The sequence below is a fragment of the Plecotus auritus genome (genome assembly GCF_963455305.1).
Source record: "Plecotus auritus genome assembly, chromosome: 2".
NCBI lineage: Eukaryota > Metazoa > Chordata > Mammalia > Chiroptera > Vespertilionidae > Plecotus > Plecotus auritus.
Window position 1 is genome coordinate 43,794,257 of NC_137771.1, and position 23,606 is coordinate 43,817,862.

The window sequence follows — 23,606 nt, forward strand, 5'->3', positions numbered from 1 at the left end:
GCCTTCTTTGCCTAGCAGAGATCCCACTAATCAGGGACACTGGAGTTTTATGGTCAGACTGTGGTCTAGATAGTTCTGTCTCCTTTTCCCTACCAGTCTCCCATAAGGCTATAGTAGCCATGTATTTATTCAGGCCACAAGCATTAATTGAGCCTGTGTTCCTGGCCAGACAATTTGGTAAGTGCTAGGAAGATAGACTTGAATATCTCAATTCCTGACCTTGAGAAGATCACAGTTTAGTAGGGTAGAGAAGACACACCAACCAATAAATTATGATATAGCCTTGTGACTGTAACAAGAGGGTTAAAAACCAAACACACACAGAAGCAGCATTCAAGTATGACATAGGCATGAAGCATATGGACTTTGGAGACCCTTAGGCCAGGGAAATCTCTTGCTGCCTGATTGACTTTGGACGAGTTACTTAAGTTATTTAATCCCAGTGACTCATATATAAAGGGTTATATAAGATACTGCAACAAAGCACTTTAACATGGCATGCTGTAAACACTCAATAAATATGGGCCATTGTTACCCAGTACAATTTTTATCCAAACCCAAAGAAGTGTGGTCCCAGTCATTGTACCCAGATAGGAGTTTGGAAGCAGAGAAAGGATGGGGAGATGGGCTAGCAAGTGGACTTCAAAGTTTAGAGCAAAAGAAAATCCCAAACAACCATGTCCTGGGACAAAGCTAGAACACAAGACCAAGTAAAAAATCCACCTGGACTATCAGGCAAGAGAGGCCAATGTGGAAGAAACTAAATCCAGGACAATACAAGAGAAATTGGAGGTACCAGGCAAAACCCACTGTGAAAAGAGGTTATGATGCAGCAATGAAAATTTGAACCTCAGAGTCTTGAAAAAGCTGGGAATATTTTAGAGAAGGTGGCATTTCTTCTGGGTAAACAAGTAGGAACTTGCCAGAAAGATACTAGGAAAGGGCTGTCCTTGAAGGGGAAACAGCAAGGGCAAAGGCATAGTGACACCCACAGGGGAAAGTGAGAATGTCGAGTAGCTGGAATGTTGAGTGTGCAGAATAAAGTGGAAGGAGGTAAGGATGGGAACAGAGAAAGAGCTGAGACATGGAGGACCTTGAGTGTCAGACTAGAAAAGCTACTCTTATCCTGCAATCCTGCAATGGTTGCATATCAGTTACTCATTGAACTCTTACCAAGTGACAATGCTCAGGCCACACTACCAGCGATTACTAGTTAGTTGGTCTCGGGTAAGGCCCGATCACGGGTGGTTTTAAATCTCCCCAGGTGATTCTAATCTGTAGCCAGGGTTGCAAACCACTGCTGCTGCCAATCAGAAGTCAGTGGAGATCCTCTTTGTGTGCCAAGGATGCTGTGAAGCTAAGAAAAGAGATTCATTTTATTTCAACGAACATTATTAACACCGACTTGGTGCCAGGCCGTGTGCTGAGCTTTGTAAATATGGAGATGAGCAAGTCAAGGTCCACTGCTCTCTGCTTAGCTCTTTAGAGTTTATGAATCATGTTCACCTTCACTGTCTTACCCTGCCTGGGAACTGAGAGGGAATGTGGCTGCAGTCCTTCAGGGGAAGCTGTGCACATAATCAGCTCGGTCATTGTGGGGCCTATCCTGAGGTCTGGCACTGGGCCGCAGTGGAGAAAATGAATTGAGCAATCTTTTATAGAACAAAATCAATAGCATCAGAACAGCCAGCCACACCAGCAGCTGGGGATGGAAGGAGGAGGGGAGAGTAAGGGGGAGGAAAAGGGGGCTTGTGGGAGAAAACAAGGACACTGGGATCGAGAGAAGACACAGAGCTGTCATGGAAGGAGGGAGGGCAGGAGGGAGGGAAGGAGGGCCAATGGGAATGGGGATAGGGGGTAAGGTTGTGGTTCCTGAGAGAATTTGGACAAAACCACTGAATCCCTCTGGTCTTAAGCTCCCTTCACTTCTCAGAGCCCTGAGAGTAGCAGTAGGTAATGTGAGAATATATGAGGGAGAAACTAACACTTACCAAGTTTCTGACCCTGTGCTAGGTGTTTTGTATACATTAATACAATGTAATGCTCACTAATCACTAATTTTACAAATGAAAAAAAGAGAAATCCTACCGAACTCATGTGTGATGGAGTTATTTATGAGCTTAAAAGAGAAATTTACAGGAGTCACCTTGTAAAAGGAAAGGTACTTCAGAAATAATTATTTTTCCACCCTCAGTCCACGTGTAACCCTTGTACAAGGGTCACAGTGGGAAAAGACCTCATGGATCATTTGATATAGATATGCATGAACCCCAACAAGGGCCCCATTGACCCACCTAGCTTCCAGATATGACCTTCAATCTATGTGGAAACACAAGCGTTCAGGTTATATGAGGCCATGAACAAAAAAAAAGGAAATATCTACCATGCAACTGTAAAGAAAATATTTTAGAATCCTCAAGCACAATATCCTGCGGGGGAAGCCCATGAAAGGGATTGAAGACTTCCCCACTGGACTGGAAAGGCCTGCATGGTGTGAAATGAGCTCACTGCAGCTACTAGAGCAGTGGTCGGCAAACTCATTAGTCAACAGAGCCAAAATATCAACAGTACAACGATTGAAATTTCTTTTGAGAGCCAAATTTTTTAAACTTAAACTTCTTCTAATGCCACTTCTTCAAAATAGACTCGCCCAGGCCGTGGTATTTTGTGGAAGAGCCACACTCAAGGGGCCAAAGAGCCGCATGTGGCTCGCGAGCCAAATTTGCCAACCACGGTACTAGAGCAAAGAACAGGCCCTGTGAGAAAAACCCTTTTGGAGGGCTACAGGCTCCTCCTGTGACTCATCCTGAGCTGTTAAGCTGCATGATCAGGTTTTTTGTGATTGCTTAGACGTATACCTAACTCACACTAGCTTAGGCAAAGGGAGAATTTATTGGAAGGGCACTGGGTTATCTCTCATAGGTGAAAGTCTTGAACCAAACTGCAGGAACATGAGGTTGTAGTTGGGCCTTGGAGCAGTTGGCATCCTGGACCTGGACCATAAGGACTTGTCCCATCTCTCTTCTGCCCCTGACTGGTTTTGCACCACGTGTCTATCACTATAGACTGCCTTCTGCTGCAAATGGAAAACATGGCCACAAACAGCTTCGGAGCCTCACACTGTACCTACAGAGAAGTGAATTTCTTTAGGTACACCTTGAAAAATCTCAGAGAAGGCTTCTATGAAGGATTCTGTTTGGTTCAGCTTGGGGTGGTGCCTATGCCTGCACCAGTCAGCTGTGTCTATTGGAGCAAGATTATGTTCAACAATAAGGCAACCCAACTGTATTCACAGGAACGGGAGGTGGGGGGAATACTGCCAGCAAAAGGGAGAGGAATTAGGATCTTATACTTTATCTCACCAATATAAAGAAGACCCTTCAACAATGATGGCAGAGGGAGATTCATATAGTGGGAAGATACTAAACATACATTATTCTTGTGCAAAAACAATGTTCAATCCAGAGAGATGAAGACGACTCAGGCTGAAGTCCCAAGGTGCTCACTAATGTGGCAGATCATCGTGTCCCACTCGTGGTCAGCAATGATTATGTGATTGCCTTATGACCAATGGAAGGTGGTGTGAGTTATTTCGAGACATGCTCTATACAATGTTCTTCATGCAATCCTCCATGTGCTTTGCCATTTCCAGCTGTATGGAATGCAGATGACCACAAGTAGCCTGGAGGCTACATGTTTAAGACTGTAGAACCACAGATGAAAGAAGCCTGGCTCCCTGAAGCACTGCTTAGAAGAGATCCACCAATCACAAGCACACATGTTGGGCTCTTAGATTCATGAGGAAAAAAATCAACCAACATTTATAGTGTTAAGTATTGAAATTTGGAGGTTTATTTATTACAGCTATTAGGCCTGCCTTTGTTAATAAAGTTAGTAAACATTGCGTTAACTGGAATGAACTACTTTGAGTTCCAGCTCTGTGGCAAACTAGCTGGGTGACTTGAAGAAAATCACTTTACCTCTCCAAGTCTCCCCATTAATTACAGTACATCCACACTGCAAGATTTTCTTTCATTAATAAATAGAGATAATGAATGTGAACAAATGTGAGTGCTAAATTACCCTACAGTTTCAGGATGGAATATTACAAACTTGTCTCTGCATTGCTATTTCTCAAGCATGCCAAGATTTAATTTTAGTGGCTTATAAAGCTTTCAAGTTTCTCATTGAAAGTCTCATACTTAAAATAGGAGGCAATATAGGCTATAAGAATATAATTTTTCCATGGAACTCAATAAACTTATTTTCATTTTGAATTGTTTTAAATAAGTGGCACTTAAACATTTTTTATTTCCTGCATTCATCAGCATTAGAACATAAATAGCTTGTTCACCACTGATAGTATTAAGCTTAATTTATATCTTGAAGAAATAAAGTCTGAATTGAAGGTTTAAAAAATACAAAAATCTTTGCCCTTAGTAATTGGCAGCTCTGAGCCTTGAATCTGACACCTGTGCCTTCATATTAGCATGTTCCGCCATCTTTGTGATTCCCTTCTGCTAGGCATGATTAATTCGTAACTTCCACTGCCATGGCCACCACATAGGCTCACATGAATATGGATAAGAGCCCAGTTTCAATTGATCCTTACCTTCACCCACACCAGAATGCTTTTAAGGAAGAGGCATATACCCTGTTACATTAACAATTTCAAATGAGCTCCTTAGGAGCCATTTGTGTCTGAATTGGGGGAGTCTCCAATGCTGCTTTAACCAGAGCGGCATGGACTTTATCTGTTTTACATATTGAGCTTCTGGAGACTTGTTTGTTTATTTGTTTGTTTGTTTGTTAATGAAAAGTAAAAGCCACTGAACCAAAAAATTAAACTTTGAGATCATAATATGATGGCAAGCAAATGAAACAAAATTTCATTTTTTAATGTCAAGTCTGATGCTTCTTATTACTTTAGATGAATCTTTTGCTCTTTTAGGCCTCAGTTTCCTTGTCTGTAAAATGAAAAGCTTAACAACATGAGAGTGTAGGCCCCTTTCAATTTCATTTTATTAAGGTCCTTGGGGGAGACGGCTCAGGGTGTGTATTCAGTGTTGGAGGTGGAAGAAGGGAAGGTGAGAGGGCCCAACTGTGAGAAGAGGAGTAAAAGCCCAGAGAGAGATATTTGAACTTTATTTAAAAATACTGATTGAGCTACAACTATGTGCCAAGCACTGTGCGAAGCAGTGAGGATACCACATTGAACCTAGCAGATATGGTGCTTATGGTGCCGGATCTTCCAATGATGGATGTCAACACATAGGGAACAAGGGGAAGTCTAAGAGAAAGGGGAGAACAGCAGGAAAACAAAAGGTCCTTTGTTTGGGGTTTTTCCTCCAAAATTCAACCATTATCTTCTTCACAGAGTCCTAACTCCTCTCACGCTTTCAGCCATCCTTCTAAATCAGTGATAGGGGCTAGAAAGAACCTAGTCCTTCCTTTAAGCATTCATTCACTCATTCATTTTCCATTTGTATAAACATACACTTACTGAGAACTTCCTACATCCAACAAATCATAGCAGGCACTAAGAACTGAGAGATTAATTCAGTGTGATACCAGCCCACAGATGCTGTGGGGAGATGTATAGAGCACTGCAATGCAATATGCTAAGAGCTGTGATGGAGAGACCCACAGGCGGTGAGGGTGGAGCAGTCATGGGTGGTCCTTCTCCACTCCTCAGGTGATTCCAGACCCCTCTTTCCCCCACCTCTCTGCACCTCACCTATGCCTCTCAGATGCAGCTCTTTATGCTGAATCAACAAGATCAGGCACAGACATCCGCATTGAGAAAATAATGAGGGTACCAGAAGGTCACTGCAAATAGAAGGCAGTTATGTTGCTTCATGATTTAAAGTACTAAATGGTACATTTATTTCCATTAACTGCAATGGGATGGTGTTCTCATGAATGATAACAAAGGGATTTTCATGACATCATTTTGGCCTATCTGGTTACAGAACCAACTAGGTTTCCTGAGTATTGAATGTTTCTGAATCACTGAGAAATAAAGGATGTTCTGTACTTTACCTTCCTCGCTCCCCTCCACCTGATCGTTTTTAGTTATAGACTAAGTCCTTATTTTTCAATCATTCAGTTAAGAAATATTTACTGAGCCCTAGTGCATGGCAGACGTTGTGCTTTTCACAGACATATAAATGAAAAAGAAATGGTCCTTGATCTCAAAGAACTAAGTCTCATGGGGAAAATAATAAAAAAGATGAAATTCACTATGATTGGCGCCACATGAGAAGTGAGACCAGCATACACAGGGAGCACAAGAGAGGGCCACACTACCAGCTAGGAGATCCTCTAAAAGATTCCTAGAAGAGAAAACTACCTTGAGTCAGAGATTTTTAAAAAATCCTGGCTTGTCAAGCCCGTGGGGCTGGAAGGTTGTCCAGGCAGAAGAGAGTTTGTCTCCTGAAGGCACTGCCCCAGTAAACTTCCCACGGCACATTTGCTCCTAGTGCTTAGAAACTCAGCATGCCACATGCACTTTTGAATCAGAGACATTTTATCCTCATTTTCATCCTGTCTCTTCACCTACTTTGAAGCATGATTGTGAAGTTGAAATGAGAAATAAAGTAGTGATGTGTTTCACACAGTATCTGACACCAGCAAGTTTCATAAATGGTATTGAGTTGGGGGAGGATGCATGTGAATATGTAGATCAGAGAGGAGCCCCATGAGTATGCCTTTGTATCACTAAAGGATTACTTTATCTGATATAATGAACTCTCTATCTCCGATGTGTGCCCAGTGATCCACTCTCAACCCCTCATCACCAGCTCTGTGCCTGGAAGCTGGCCTGTTTGGACTTTATCTAAGGGTTGCCTCCTTTACTTCCAGTTGGGTCAAGAACTGAAGGGCATTGGAGGAGATCAGAAAAAAGGAAGAGTAAGGTTCACCTCCCTCCTATGCAGTCATCTCAGCTGCTGCATCCTTGGCAGAAGGTCACAACTCCTGCCAAGTGGTCCTCTCTGTACCATTTTCTATATCTCTAGATTCTGTTAACTGCTCCCTCCTGTTACCCCGCACACACAAAGGTAAAAATAGCCACATGTTAATAGCCTGAGGACACCGCCTTATTCTTGTGGTTTTCATACAACCTACCCAAACCTTTATAAATGAATTCTTTATTCAGTTCTTCTCACCCAGTTTGAGTATGCCATCTATTTCTTTCTGCAAAGGAACTCCAAATAAATACGTGGGCCTAGGAATTCATTATAGGTGGGGAGGAAATGTTTTTGTTAGGTACAGATTAAGGAACTAAACCAGCTGAAGACTAAATGAGAGGTGGGGAGGCTCTCTTTTAGATGTCTCTCTTCCCACACAAGTTGAGAAAATTGAGAACAGTGACCACATTTTATTCATCTTTTAATCTGTGTCCCCAGACATCTAGTTCAGAAACTGGGATACAGGATATGTGCTCAATGTATATGTGTTAAATAGGTTTCCACAGAATTTCCAGTGGATGGAAAGATGAGGGAGATAAGAAAAAATTCAATGATACATTGCATTGCTGCTCTCTCCATGCTCACACACACACACACACACGATCACATTATAATTATGACTTTTTTTTAACATTTCAAGAAACCTTCATTTGGGCAATCTAATCTTGATTAAAATAACACACCACTGGAGGTACAATAGAAAATAACCCTCTTCTTCAATCTGTGGGATCAGGACTTAAAACTGCAACACCACAGGTGGGATGGAAACTGTACCATTGATCAAGGACCTCAAAGCCAGATGCAAGCTTGGAGGTCATGTGGCTCAGCCCTGCATGATGCTGACTGCTCTGTTTGAACATCCCCCACAAGGACATGGGGATTCCCACCTCCTCAGCTATGCACATCCATCTAAGGTTCAGCCCTTACTGATAGGAAGGCCTTCTTTGAACATTTCAAATTATGCTTCTCTATAACTTCACCTCTCCCTGAGAATAAACAAACACCCTTCTGACAGGTATTGCAGACTGTTCCAGTGTCTCAAATTAACAGCTTTCTATAAATCCATGACTTTAGATATTGGTGGCTTATGAGGTGTGATCTGCAGTGGGCCAGAAGAAGCATGTGTCTGAAAGAAACTTCTTGGTGCCCCAATCCCATTTCCCACCACTAAAAATATCTCTACTTGTAATCAGAATTCTGGGTGGAGACTTGTACTCAAGCCCCTTTAAAATGGAAATAACTCATTATGAATGTCTTTGAGGGAAAGGCTGTGTCTTCTACATGTTTTATATTATGTCCAAGCATTGGAATGCAGAACTGGGAGACTAGAGGGGTGTCAGATGAAGCCAAATCTCATAGGAGGAGGAAGTACCCCAGGCAGCCATGAAATAAAAGGTATCCTTGCATATGGAACAGTATTTGCAAAATCACAGACAAGAGAGAATCCAGCCCATTCAGATGCCATCATAGTTGGTGAGATTGTAGACTGCCTATGAAGAGAGGTAAGCTATGGGCTGGAGAGGATGCAGGACCCAACTCTGCTACCTTGTAGCTGTGACCTTGGGTGAGTCACTTTCCTTCTGTGTGAAATGAAGAAGTAGGAGGGCTACATCATCCCTAAAGGCCTTCCTTTCTATAAATCAACAATTCTAAAAATGTTTCCCATTTCTGTAGCTCTTCACAGTTCATAAAGTACATTACCTCATTTCATTCTGCAGAACTGATGGCAAAACTTGGCAGAATTCAGAGTTGACCTTACCCTTTTATGATGACTTTTCAACTGAGATGCAAAACTCAGGGCATGCCCAAGTTCTCACCTCTGAATCACTCTCTCAAATAACCTATCACCTTATTGCTCACCACTCATCACACACACACACACACACACACACACACACACACACACACACAACACACACACGAGCACACACACACAGTTTCTTAAGGACAAAATAATTCTTCTTTTAAAAGTTCCCACATTTAAATTTCAAAAAGTGGTCTGTACCAACCCAACCCTAATTAAAATGCTGACTAGTAAAGGTCACTTCCAGATTTGATGACTAAGTCCTGGAGAATTAGGCAAATCATACTCCTGCCCTAGAATTCCTAAGTTATTTGAAATTCAGCTAACATTCCTGACCACAGGGTCTGAATCCAAGGTATCAATAAAGGTATTTCTAATAGGAATATATTAAGAGAATGGGAAGCCCTTAGCTTCCTCAGACTATAATTTAATTTGTGTAATTGATCCATAAATATGTTAATAATTGAAGCTATGTAGTAATGGAAAATGCTAGAAAGTTGCTTTTAGTTTAGATTCTAACACTGCCTAGCTGGGTAACCTAGAGTTAAGATAACTAAACTTCTCTGAGATCTGTTTTCTCATATATATAAAATTGGGGTGGGGTTAAATGATCAATAAGATGTGATGTGGTTTATTTCTTTATTCACTCAATACATACTGATTGAACATTTACCCTGTGTCAGACATTGTGGAAGATAACTGAATAAAAAAATTATTATAATTAAATGAGAGAGAGAGAGAGAGAGAGAGAGAGAGAGAGAGAGAGAGAGAGAGATGTTTCATGCCTCAGGAGCTCACATTTTGGTTGAGGTGATGGTTGTGCAAATAAATAAATGCAGTAAAGAATCACTGTGTAATGATAACCATCTATTCAGGGGAAAGACATTCTTCCTAGTGAAAGAGTCAGGGAATCTTCAGAGAGAGAGAGAAATATTTAAGCTGACTAAAGGCAGAGAGGGGCTTCCCACCAACAAAGATTAGAGCAAATGACAACAGCCTAAAGATAAGCCCGTCAGAAAAAGACAAGTATGACATGATCTCACTCATATGTAGATTCTAATGAAACAAATAAACTGATGAACAAAATAGATCCAGAAACATAGAAACATGGAACAGTCTGCAGAATCTCAAAGGGAAGTCAGGGGAGGGTGGGTGGGTAGGAAGAGATCAACCAAAGAACTTGTTGCATATATGTATAACCCATGGACACAGATAATAGGTTGATGAAGGCCTAGGGTGGGGAGCAGGGGTGGGCTAGAAGAGGTCAATGGGGGAAAATGGGGACATATGTAATACTTTCAACAATAAAGATTTAGAGAGAGAGAGAAGGAGGGGAGGGGAGGGGAGGGGAAGGGAGGGGAAGGGAAGGGAAGGGAGGGGAAGGGAAGGGAAGGGAAGGGAAGGGAAGGGAAGGGAAGGGAAGGGAAGGGAAGGGAAGGGAAGGGAAGGGAAGGGAAGGGAAGGGGGAAGGGAAGGGAAGGGAAGGGAAGGGGGAAGGGAAGGGAAGGGAAGGGAAGGGGGAAGGGAAGGGAAGGGAAGGGAAGGGGGAAGGGAAGGGAAGGGAAGGGAAGGGAAGGGAAGGGAAGGGAAGGGAAGGGAAGGGAAGGGAAGGAGGAAGGAAAGGGAAGGGAAGGAGGAAGGGAAGGGAAGGGAAGGGGGAAGGGAAGGGAAGGGAAGGGTTAAGGGAAGGGAAGGGAAGGGTTAAGGGAAGGGAAGGGAAGGGGGAAGGGAAGGGTTAAGGGAAGGGAAGGGAAGGGGGAAGGGAATGGGGAAGGGAAGGGGGAAGGGAAGGGAAGGGGGGAGGGAAGGGAAGGGAAGGGAAGGGAAGGGAAGGGAAGGGAAGGGAAGGGAAGGGAAGAGAAGGGAAGGGAAGGGAAGAGAAGAGAAGGGAAGGGAAGGGAAGGGAAGGGAAGGGAAGGGAAGGGAAGGGAAGGGAAGGGAAGGGAAGGGAAGGGAAGGGAAGGGAAGGGAAGGGAAGGGAAGGGAAGGGAAGGGAAGGGAAGAGAAGAGAAGAGAAGAGAAGAGAAGAGAAGAGAAGAGAAGAGAAGAGAAGAGAAGAGAAGAGAAGGGGACTGGCTTAGGGAAACAGACTTAGTTTGCAATGCCTCAAACATGGAGTGATGAGAAGGGGGAGTGGTTGATGGAGGTGCAGGCTGAAGCCAGCCTATGTGGAACAAAGTTAGTCTGGATAAGACAAGAAAGAGTCAAAGTTGTAGACAGGGAGCAGCAACAGATCAGCTCTGCATGCAGAAAAAGTCATAAGGCAGAGACGGGAGGAGTATAAGACAGAAGACAGGAGCTCACTGAAAAAATAAAGATCACTGTATTTTCCAGAGGTGTTAGAATCGGAACTAAGAGCACTGGAGATGAAGAGCAATGTGTGAATTTAATAGCCTTTCCAGGAAAGCTATGTGTGATTTATTTATTTAGCAAACATTTACATAGCATTTACTATGTGCCAAGCACTGTTCTAAGCACTTAGGAAATTAACTCATTTAATCATTACACCAAACCTATGAAGTTAGAACCAGCATCCTTATATTATGGATATATTAATATGACACAGAGAAGTTAAGTCTCTTACTCAAGGCCTCACAGTTAACTTAATGGTTAATGTTCCCCTTGAATCTATGTTCTTAACTACTATGCTGCCAAGAGTGACTTTGGCTTAGTTGGCTACTGGATGGATGGTCATGCCATTGACTTCCTGACAGAAGAAAGAGCAGATTTTGGAAAAAAGAACCAAGTTTGTGTAGGAGCCCATTAATCAAGGCACCTGTGACATCATGGTGGGAAAAGCACAGTAAGGATGCGGGCACAGTAAGGATGTGGGTACATAGAGCAAAGAGATCTCTCGGCTAGAGATCTAGATTTGGAAGTCATCTGTGTACAGATGGGGGTGACCTGGGTTGTCACTGGTGTGGTCCATGTGAAATGGCAGGGTGGTGTTCTTCACATTGCACATCTGGTTCTGATTGCATGTCAAGAACTCTTCCTTGCTTCCTATGCAATTTTTGTTAACCTGCTAGTTGTAAACTAACTGTTGTCTAAGGACATGGCTTAGACATATTTTCAACCAATGACCATGTTTAAAGTATTCCCAAAGACCCAAAAATAATAAACAGTTGAGTTGCTGGCAGGAAGTAGAACTTTGATAGAGAAATGATAATAAATTGAGGCAGATAAAACTTCTAGTAAGATTTGATTACTAAGTCCTCCTTAGCAATCATATTATTTAATAGTTAAAACCTACATGTAATTGGCACAAAATATCAGAACTTTAATTTGCTCATACTGTTTCTGAATTTACATTTCTTTTGTTAAAAATTTAGTGAAAATAATTGTACAAAGACAAGAGCTCCAAATAACTTGCAATTACAAACTAATGGTTGAACTTTGATCTACTGATTAATATCTATATTCATTTAAAATTAGGGTATTTTGTTTTTAGAGATCAAGGAATTCTGACATGACTTTATTGAAAGCAAAGACCACTCACTAACTGCAGGCCAGTCATTAATTCACATGCACTTCAACTTTGACTTTTTACTATGTTCTAGGCATTGGGTTATACCCTTTCTATCCATCGTCTCAAGATCTCACAACTGCCAGGCAAAGGACAAATTAGTGTCCTGAACTTAAGAATGATAAAATCATAATTCATAGAGGGGAATTCCCTTGCCCAAATTCATTCAGCGAATAAATCACAAAACTGAGGACTCCATCACCATACCAAGTCCACATTCAATTTGGGTAATAATCAAAGTGTCTCAAACTCCAGAGCCCTGCCATTTCTTGATTCTAGTACTGCTTTTCTATCTCTCTGGAAGGCATGCCAAGGGGAGTCTTCATTGAGCCAATTTTACCCATCCTTCCACACATCATGTCAGGACCTACCTCCCATCAACTCCATATTGATTCCTCTTTTTGTCTTACCCTGGCTTGACCTCACCACACATGTAGTCATCTAGGGCTGTGAGCTTCCCATGGGTAAGTCCTGCCTATCCCACATCACTATAAGCCATTCTCAATCTAGACTTCATAATGCCTTGCAATGGTGGTTTCATTGACTTCTTTAAAAAATTATTGCCAAATTAACTGAAAAGTGCTTGTTGGGGATCTCTGGGGAAGCCCACAATAAATAGTATCAGTCTTCTCCTGAGTCCTGAACACATTGAAAGATAAGCAAAAAGAGCAGCAAATAAAGGTCAAAAGGTCAACTTTAATGCCCATACCGATCTCTTGGAGGATGCATGCTAGCATGAGAACCAAAATGGCTTTCTCATGACTAAAAACAAAAATCTGGCAACTTAGGCTCCATTACAGCATGGTTAGCCAGGGGAGGTATGCTCCATGGCACTCACAGTGTGACTGAGAAGAGAAATTAATTGCAGGAGAGTGGCCCTGCTTCTTCCCAAGAGGAAAAGAAAATAGAGCATCTCCAGTTATTCTTACTTAATTTTTTCATAAAGTCTTGACATGTTTCTTGGGACAGAGCACTTCCATAAGAAAGAAGACTAAGACCATGCATAAGGCAAGGTATAGGGAAAGGATGTTCCCTTCTAACCGTGTTGAATAACCCCAAATTCCCATGCATTCTACATTTATGGAGTATAAAATAATTAAGACTGACAGCATCCTCTACAAGATTCCTGAGAGTACCCCAAAACATTAAAGACTCAGTCATGTCAGAACAATAATAACAACAAAATTATAGTTAGCATTTACTATACACTATATGCTTCAAAACCCTAGAATTGCCATGTGTTTGATACTATTATTACTCCCATTATACCAATGAGGATAATAAAAATTAAATGAAATTCCCAAGGTCACACATCAATTAAATGGTAAACTCAAGATTCAAATCCAATTTTTCTAACTCTACAGGCTCTTAACAATAATAGCTTTAAGTAGCCATTCCTATGCTTGCTTACAAGGTAAATAATTTCAAGACATATGAACTTTACTTATAATTCTGAAATACAAATATAGAACTCATTGACTCTCTTAAAATATGGCTTCTAGAAGCTGTTAACCTTTTATTCTTAATGTCTAACAAAGTGATTATCAATGTCAACAGCAAACATATATGGATGCTGAATAGAGACAGCTATTATATCATGTCAAGTGTGATGTACTTGATGTCTAAAGACCCAGGCTTGAAAGCCAGCTCAGACATTTACGGACCATGACAGGCTATTTTGAACAAATTGCTTAATATCCCAGATCTATTTTTAAATGGGATAATAAAACATTACATAGTGTTGCTATAAAAACTAAATTAGATGGTTTCTATAAAGTGTGTAGCACAAAATCTGGCACATAGTAAATATATAAGAAATTGTTACTAAGAGGAAGGCTAAGAGTGAAAGAGAATGAGGGAGAGGAGGAGGGATATCTATAAACTCTATCTTGGCAGTGTTTTTATAGGCAGAGAATTGAGGGAAGAAAAGAAGGGGGAAGGAAGCATAAGCAACAAAAGAAAGTATAAATGTAAATTGTTTATTCGTACTAAGGACACTAAGAACAGGAATTGCATGTTATTGGCTGTGTCTCCAATGACTAGTAGAGTGTGTACTTAGAGCAGGAACTCCATAAATGCATGAGACAAGGCCAGTCTTGTTGCAAGTTCATCCTAAATCCATAGCATTTATCAGACCAATTCTTTGCTCCTCAGATTCTCTCTGACTCTCCATATGACCTAAATCATGGTTCCTTTTTTTACCAATGACATCACAGAAAAATAATAAATCCCCTTCCATCACCACTTCCTAAGGTAAACAATTCCCTTCACGTGGAGCTGCAAACCACTGCTACAGGCAGGACACTTACACTTTTTTTTTTCATTTTAATTTCTTTATTGATTGAGGTATTACATATTTGTCCTCATCCCCCCATTACCTTCCCAACCCGCCCCCTCACTCATGCCCTCACCCCCCTGTTGTCTTTGTCCACTGGTTAGGCTTATATGCATGCATATAAGTCCTTTGGTTGATCTCTCCCCCCTTACCCTCACCCTCCCCTACCTTCCCTCTGAGGTTTGACAGTCTGATTGATGCTTCCCTATTTCTGGATCTGCTTTTGTTAATCAGTTTATGTTGTTCGTTATTTCCCATAGCTGAATGAGATCATGTGACATTTATCTTTCTCTGCCTGGCTTATTTCACTTAGCATAATGCTCTCCAGTTCCATCCATGTTGTTGCAAATGGTAGGCATTCCTTCTTTTTTAGTGCAGCATAGTATTCCATTGTGAATACATTCCACGGTTTTGAAATCCACTCATCTGCTGATGGGCACTTAGGCTGTTTCCAAATCTTAGCTGTAGTAAATTGTGCTGCTATGAACATAGGGGTGCATATATTTTTCTGATTGGTGTTTCTACCTTCTTGGGATATATTCCTAAAAGTGGTATTACTGGGTCAAATGTGAGTTCCATTTTTAGTTTTTTGAGAAAACTCCATACTGTTCTCCAAAGTGGGTGCACCAATCTGCATTCCCACCAGCTGTACACGAGGGTTCCTTTTTCTCAGCATCCTTGCCAACATTTGTCATTTATTGATTTGTTGATGATAGCCATTCTGACAGGTGTGAGATGGTACCGCATTGTCGTTTTGATTTGCATCTCTCGGATAATTAGTGACTTTAAGCATGTTTTCATATGTTTCTTGGCCTTCCTTCTGTCTTCTTTTGAAAAGTTTCTATTTAGGTCCCTTGCCCATTTCTTGATTGGATTGTTTATCTTCCTTTTGTTAAGTTGTATGAGTTCCCTGTAAATGTTGGAGATTAAACCCTTATCGGTGATAACATTGGCAAATATGTTCTCCCATGTAGTGGTCTTTCTTGTTGTTTTGTTGATGGTTTCTTTTGGTGTGAAAAAGTTTTTTATTTTGATGTAGTCCCATTTGTTTATTTTCTCTTTATTTTCCATTGCCCTAGAAGCAGTATCAGTGAAGAAGTTCCTTCGGCATATGTCTGAGATTTTGCTGCCTGTGGATTCCTCTAGTATTTTTATGGTTTCCTGTCTTATGTTTAAGTCCTTTATCCATTTTGAGTTTATTTTTGTGTATGGTGTAAGTTGGTGGTCTAGTTTCATTTTTTTTGGATGTATCTGTCCAATTTCCCCAACACCATTTATTGAAGAGACTGTCTTGACTCCATTGTATGTTCATGCCTCCTTTGTCAAATATTAATTGGGCATAGTGGTTTGGGTCGATTTCTGGGTTCTCTATTCTATTCCATTGATCTATATGTCCCTTCTAGTGCCAGTACCAGGCAGTTTTGAGAACAGTGGCTTTGTAATACAGCTTGATATCTGGTATTGAGATCCCACCTACTTTGTTCTTCTTTCTCAGGATTGCTGCAGCTATTCGGGGTCTTTTTTTATTCCAAATGAATTTTTGGAGAGTTTGTTTTAGGTATGTGAAATATGCTGTTGTTATTTTAATGGGGATTACATTGAATCTGTAGATTGCTTTGGGTAGTATGGACATTTTGATGATGTTGATTCTACCAATCCATGAACACGGTATGTTCTTCCATCTGTTTATATCTTCCTCTATCTCTTTTTTCAGTGTCCTGTAGTTTTTGCATACAGGTCTTTTACCTCTTTAGTTCAGTTTATTCCTAGGTATCTTAATTTTTATGGTACGGTGGTAAATGGGATTGCTTGTTTAGTCTCTTTTTCTATAAGTTCACTATTGGTGTATAGAAATGCCATAGATTTCTTGGCATTAATTTTGTATCCTGCTACCTTGCCGAATTCATTTATTAAGTCTAATAATTTTTTGATGGAGTCTTTAGGGTTTTCTATGTACAGTATCATGTCTTCTGCGAATAAGGACAGTTTTACTTCTTCTTTTCCAATTTGAATACCTTTTATTTCTTCTTCTTGTCTGATAGCAATGGCTAGTACTTCCAGTACTATGTCGAACAGGAGTGGTGAGAGTGGCCATCCCTGTCTTGTTCCTGTTCTTAGGAGAAATGGTTTTAATTGTTGTCCATTGAGTGTGATGCTGGCTGTGGGTTTGTCATATATGGCTTTTATGATGTTGAGGTATGATCCTTCTATTCCCACCTTGCTGAGAGTTTTTATCAAGAAAGAGTGATGGATTTTGTCAAATGCTTTTTCTGCATCAATTGATATGACTATGTGATTGTTCTCCCTTAATTTGTTTATGTGATGTATCACGTTTATTGATTTGTGGATATTGTACCATCCTTGCATCCCTGGTATAAATCCTGCTTGGTTATGGTGTATGATCTTTCTGATGTACTGTTGGATCTGATTTACTAGAATTTTGTTTAGGATTTTGGCATGTATGTTCATGAGGGATATTGGCCTGTAATTCTCTTTCATTGTGTTGTCTTTATCTGGCTTTGGTATTATGGTGATGCTGGCTTCATAGAATGAGCTTGGAAGTGTTCCTTCCTCTTGAATTTTTTGAAATAGTCTGAGGAGGATAGGTTTTAGTTCTTCCTTGAATGTTTGGTTTAACTCTCCTGTAAAGCCGTCTGGCCCCAGGCTTTTGTTTGCTGGAAGCTTTTTGATGACTGCTTCAATTTCTTCCACAGTTATCAGCCTATTGATATTTTTAGAATCTTCCTGATTGAGTTTTGGAAGGTTGTATTTTTCTAGGAATATGTCCATTTCCTCCAGGTTGTCTAGTTTGTTGGAATAGAGTTGTTCATAGTATTTTTTAACAATCCTTTGTATTTCTGTGGGGTCTGTTGTTATTTCGCCTCTATCATTTGTGATTTGTTTATTTGGGTCCTCTCTTTTTGCTTTTGGTGAGCCTGGCTAGAGGTTCATCAATCTTGTTTATCCTTTCAAAGAACCAACTCTTGGTTTCATTGATCTTTCGTATTGTTTTTTTCGCCTCTGTGTCATTTATTTCTGCCCTAATCTTTATTATCTCCTTCCTTCTGCTCACTCTGAGCTTTTCTTGTTGCTCTCTTTCTAATTCTTTGAGTTGTAGCATTAGATTATTTACTACCATTTTTTCTTGTTTTTTTGAGGTAGGCCTGTAGAGCTATGAACTTCCCTCTCAGGACTGCTTTCATTATATCCCATAGGTTTTACATTGTTGTGTCTTTATTGTCATTAGTTTCCAGAATGTTTTTAATTTCTTCTTTGATCTCATTGGTAACCCAATCAATATTTAATAAGATGCTATTCAGCTTCCAAGTGTTTGAGTGTTTTGGATTGTTTTTATTGTAGTTTATTTCTAATATTATGCCATTGTGGTCTGAGAAGATGCTTGATATGATTTCAATCTTCTTGAATTTGTGGAGACTTTGCTTGTGACCCAGTATGTGGTCTATTTTTGAAAATGTCCCATGTGTACTTGAGAAGAATGTATATTCCACGGCTTTGGGGTGAAAAGTTCTGAAGATGTCAATTAAGTCCATCTGATCTAGTGAGTCATTTAGGATTGCTGTTTCTTTGCTGATTTATTTGTCTAGAGGATTTATCCAATGATGTCAGTGGTGTATTAAAGTTCCCTACTATGATTGTATTGTTGTCTATCTCTCTCTTGATATCTTCCAGGAGATTTTTTATGTATTTGGGTGCTCCTGCAGTGGGTGCATATATGTTTACCAGGGTTATATCCTCTTGTTGTATCAATCCCTTTAGTATTATGAAATGGCCTTCCTTATCTCTTGTTATGGCCTTCACTTTGAGTTCTATTTTATCAGATATAAGTATTGCTACCCTAGCTTTTTTTCATTTCCATTTGCCTGAAAGATATTTTTTCATCCCTTCACTTTCAGTCTGTGTGAGTCCCTTGTTCTGAGGTGGGTCTCTTGTAGACAGCATATATATGGGTCATGTTTTTTTTTATCTATTTAGCCACTCTATGTCTTTTGATTGGAGCATTTAATCCATTTACATTTAAAGTTATTATTGAAAGGTACTTGTTTGCAGCCATTTTTATTTTTAGAGGCTGTGTTACTTCTTACCTTTTTGTTTCTTCTTTTTACAGCATTCCCTTTAGCATTTTTTGCATTGCTGGTTTGGTAGTGATAAACATCCTTAGCCTTTTTTTGTCTGCAAAGCTCCTGATTTCACCTTCAGTTTTGATTGATAGTCTTGCTGGATAGAGTATTCTTGGATTCTGTCCCTTGCTTTGCATCACTTTGTATATCTCCTTCCATTCCCTTCTAGCTTGATGTGTTTCTGTTGAGAAATCATTTGATAATCTGTGGGGGATCCTTTGTAGGTAACTCTCTGTCTCTTGCAGCCTTTAAAATTCTTTCTTTGTCAATAACATTTGCCATTGTAATTATGGCATATCTTGGTATGGGTCTTTTAGGATTCATCTTGCTTGGGACTCTCTGTACTTGTGTAACTTTTTTCTTCCCCATATCAGGGAAGTTTTCTGTCATCATTTCTTCAAATAAATTTTTTCATCCTTGCTGCTCTTCTTGTCCTTCTGGCAGCCCTATTATACGTGTGTTATTTTGTTTTGCATTGTCCCAAAGCTCCCTTAGGCTCTCCTCCTGCTTTTTAAATTTTTTTCTCTAGTTGCTGTTCAGATTGGGCTTGTTTCTGTACTTTATCTTCTAACTCACTAATTTGGTCCTCTGCTTCTTCTAGTCTACTGTTGAAGCCTTCCATGGTGTTTTTTATTATAGCTATATCATTTTTCATTTCTTCCTGATTTTTGCATAGGTTGCTGATTTTCTCGTCCATCTGGTGTATGAACTGTATGACCATTACTCTGAATTCTTTTTCTGTCATGTTGCATGCTTCTGTTTCACTTATTTCCTTTCTTGGCGATTCCGCCTCTTCTTTCCTCTGGAAATTGTTTCATTGTCCCCCGATTCTGACTATCACCAGAAGGTTCAAATGTCGATTTGCGGGGGCTGGGCCGTGTGTAGTGGGAGTTTTGCACCCCCAAAGTGTCACTGAAGAGCTCTGACACCAAGATGTGTGGCTGCTGTGGGTTGGTGGGAGCCACGCTCGCCCCAGGTCAGAGTCACAGGTGCTTAGTATGGCCTCATGTGCACACCTAGAATCAGGGACCCTGCCTGCACCACATTAAAACAGAGAACCCGCTGACGTGTGCCAAAAATCAAAGTCCCCTAGTGCGTGTCAGGAGTCAGAGGCTCCCTGTGTCCATGCCAAGAATCGAGTATCAGAGTCACTGTTGCTTGGTGCTACCTTGCACTGAGAATCAGGGTCCCTGTGTGTGCATGCACCAAGAATTGGAGTCGCTGGCTCTTAGTGTGAATGTAATGGGAATCAGGGATCTCAGGTGCACGCAATGAGGAACAGAGTCTAGTCACTGGTGCTCATTGCTGCCTCTTGGATGGAGATTCAGGGTCCCCGATCTGCTTGGGAGACCGGATTGCACTGTCGTACTGTGTTGGCAGGAGGTTCACTTCTGCCCTGTGGTAAACAGCCCTCTGTGTGCGCTTGCCCTGAATCAAAGTCAGGTGGCACTGCCACTTAGTGTGGGTGTGGGGTCTGGTCACATGGGTATGCACTGTGGAAAACAAACTCCCTGTGTCCATGCACCCAGGCTCAAATTCAGTGCTGCCCTCCTGTGTGGGCACAGGGTCTGGTTGTGGGGAACAAACTCCCCGGGTTTGCACCCCCAGGCTCAAATTCAGCACTATCTCCCTGCCCTGCTTGGGCACAGGATCTGGTCGCAGAAAACCATCTCCCCAAAGATGCGCACTTAGGGTCAAATTCAGCAGTCTCCCTGCCTGGGCACGGAGCCTGGTTGTGGGAAACAAACTTCCCGTGTCCAACACCAAAGCTCAAAGTCAGGTCGAGCTGTGGCTGCTGTGTATGTTCAAGAAGCCCTATTGTGCGGCCAGGGTCTGGCAGATCCTATGCCGCTGCTGCGGGGGAGGCGGGAGAGGGGGAGTGTCTTTGTGACTCACAGAAATCTGTGGCCGGGTGCCTGGAGTCTTGGTGTCCCTGGGTCTGCAGCTGTGGTCGCAGGTCTTCTACCAGAGCGGCTGTAGGTTCCCGGTTTGCTTCTGAGACCAGACTGCGTGGTGGCAAGGCTAGGATTCTAGTCTCAAGCAGTTCTGTTCTTCAAGATGGTGTGGTCTCTGTGCCACCAGTGTCCTTCCCGGAGTGTTTGCGGTGGCAGCGGGGTTTTGCCATATAAGACTGCCCAGATTGGCAGCTCCTTGGAAGACCTGCAGGATCTAACTGTCCCTATTTCACTCACACACACACACCCACACACATCCACACACACCTCTATTGCTCCCTTACTCTCTCACACACTCTCCCTCCCTAACTTCCTGCCAGTCACCATCTTGCCTCTCTCCACTTACACTTTCTGAGCCTCAGTTTCCACAGCTATATAATAAGGAACTTGCAATAGCTGCTCCTGAAGAATTCTGGTAGGAATATAATAATTAATATATTTAAACCAAGTTTGTCAGATTCATGGTTCTTTTTTACACACATGCCCATTCTTCACAATAACCTCATAAGGCTTGTGGAAAGAGACAAGCACTTATTATTATAGTTACTTTGTTCCAGTCTTTCTTACCTTATCAAAATATATTTCATTATAGTTGATCTTAGGTTAATGCACAATATTTATCTCAGTTTTCAAACAATATAGATATTTAAATATATATATATATATATATATATATATATATATATATATATATATATTTAAATCTGTTGAAGGAATTGCATTAATACCTGACTTTATATAATGTTTTATCATTAGACCATTTTCAATGCCTTTTTTTCATTTGCCCCTCTTGGCAACACCATGATGAAGCAGAGCAGCCACAATGATCACTGTTCTGCAGATGAAGAAACACTACAGAAAGATCGTGGATCCTGCCTTGGCCATCTGGTTAATTGCAAGTATGGGGCCAAACCCAGCTCCCCTAATGCTGAAGCTCAGATCCTGTCTATTCTCTCAGACTGACACTATTGGGAAAGGAGGCTATGAACATGGCTGCACCCCAGAAGGCGACCATAGTGAGGGCCCTTCTCTGGCACCATGAAATTATTTAACTAACAAAAGCAGAGCGAGTACAGTCTGACATAAAATCTTCAGCCTCCTGCTACAATGAAGAGAGCTGCCATTAGTTCCATGTTATAGTGACAGACCGTCTTCCTGCTAGAAAAAGGCTTCCACAGATGTCTCAGAGATGAAAGCCTCTATTACCCTGCTAAACCGAACATAAGCTCCTCAACCCTAAAGTTTCCAGTTGTACCGTTCATGTCTCTAGGGGAGGGTAAGAAGGAAGCCCTGACATGCCCCCTTAACATTTCTTTTGTCTCTTTTATGGATTGAGCCTCCATTAAGATGTCCACTCAGAAAGAGTTCTACTGCTATTAATGAATAGATGAATAGTTCAAAAATCACAAATCTTGTTCATGCTCTCAATTGATATTCAAATTTTCTGTACAGTGTCTGCAAGAACTTATCCAAAGAACTCGATATCCCCACTGATGGGAAATTAGCTACTGCAAGAAGCAGTTCATGTCATCTTCAAGTTTTAAGAGTTTCTTCCCTATGTTAAGTAGTGATCATTCCCTCCATGAAGATTATTGCCCTTTGGTCTCAAGTTAGGGTGATGATAAAAATATTAACAACCTGCAGGACTGATGCAGTGTATGCCATCTGCATATCAGTCTGATTCCAAGTCAAACATGAGGGCCACACAGAACAGGTGTAATTGCTTAACTGCCGGAGTTCCTTTTAGAGAGAGGTGGGGCTGGGGAGAGAAAGCCACCAATTCAAGGCACTTCATAATTGGCTAGGATCCATGACATCAAGTCCATGAGTATTCCTTGTTCTGAGTTGCTTTTTAGATTTGTCTACATACCAACAAAATGTGAAAAATACATTTTGATCCTCACAAACATTGACATCACCAGCAGAGAGGAACCTGGCATACTTGTATTTAAATAAAATATCCATATATTTCATTCTTACAACAAAATAGATAGTATGCTGGAAGCAGAAATCCAGTAGATTCAAGAAAAATAGTATTTCTATAAGCCCTATAACTAACTAGTTCATTTAGTTAATGTATAGAAAAGTAGTTTGGCATGATCATTAAAAGCAGGATTCTGTAATTTGCTCTTTGAGTTTAATGTCTAATTCTGGCATTCCTACATGTTGACTTCTGACTTATACTAAATTGCAAACATCATCCCTTAACTAGAACTGGATGATAGCAATGCTATTTGGTACAGTTTTTTCTATTCCAGGATGAGTGGTCAATTCCTCCAACTGCATCAATTTCACCCACCATGCTGGTGACTTCTCTGGGTACACTGCAAATTTTCAAGATCCTTAAAATAAGTTGCTCAAAAGTGACTTCCACAGTGCAGGTGTGTTTGCTCCTCAACCAATATAAATTTAGCTCACTTTAAGCTTTCAATGTTTTTTCAGAAATATTACCGTCAATTACAGGGGTGGGCAAAAGTAGGTTTACAGTTGTTGGTAAAAAGACATGCAGGTTATGATGATGATAATACAAGAATAAATTCTGTGTTTCCCATACTCACAACTATAGAACTCCTTTTGCCTCACCTCATATATTAAACCCAAGACTAATTAAAATTCTTAACTATTGCATCTCAAACTTTGGTGTGCATAAGGATCAACTGGGTGTTTGTTATAAATCCAGATTTCTGGGTCCCAACTTATAGATCCTGATTCAGTAGATCTGTGGTGGAGCTCAAGAATCTGCATTCTTAATAACCCCCACAACCTAATAATTCTAGTATTGGTCATTTTTGGACTGTACTTTGGATTTTTGGATTGTACTTTGTGAGAACACTGCTTTAAAAAGTTCTCACTTAGATAAAGTACATCTCCTAATG

The 23,606-nt window shown here is 40.9% G+C and overlaps 1 protein-coding gene across 7 annotated transcripts in view; it reads right to left on the minus strand.

Annotated features, from left to right (window-relative positions):
* LOC308242313 (uncharacterized protein) overlaps positions 1 to 23,606 on the minus strand; it is a 261,237-nt gene that overhangs the window by 104,299 nt on the left and 133,332 nt on the right. The gene's annotated exons all lie outside the window — the stretch shown is intronic.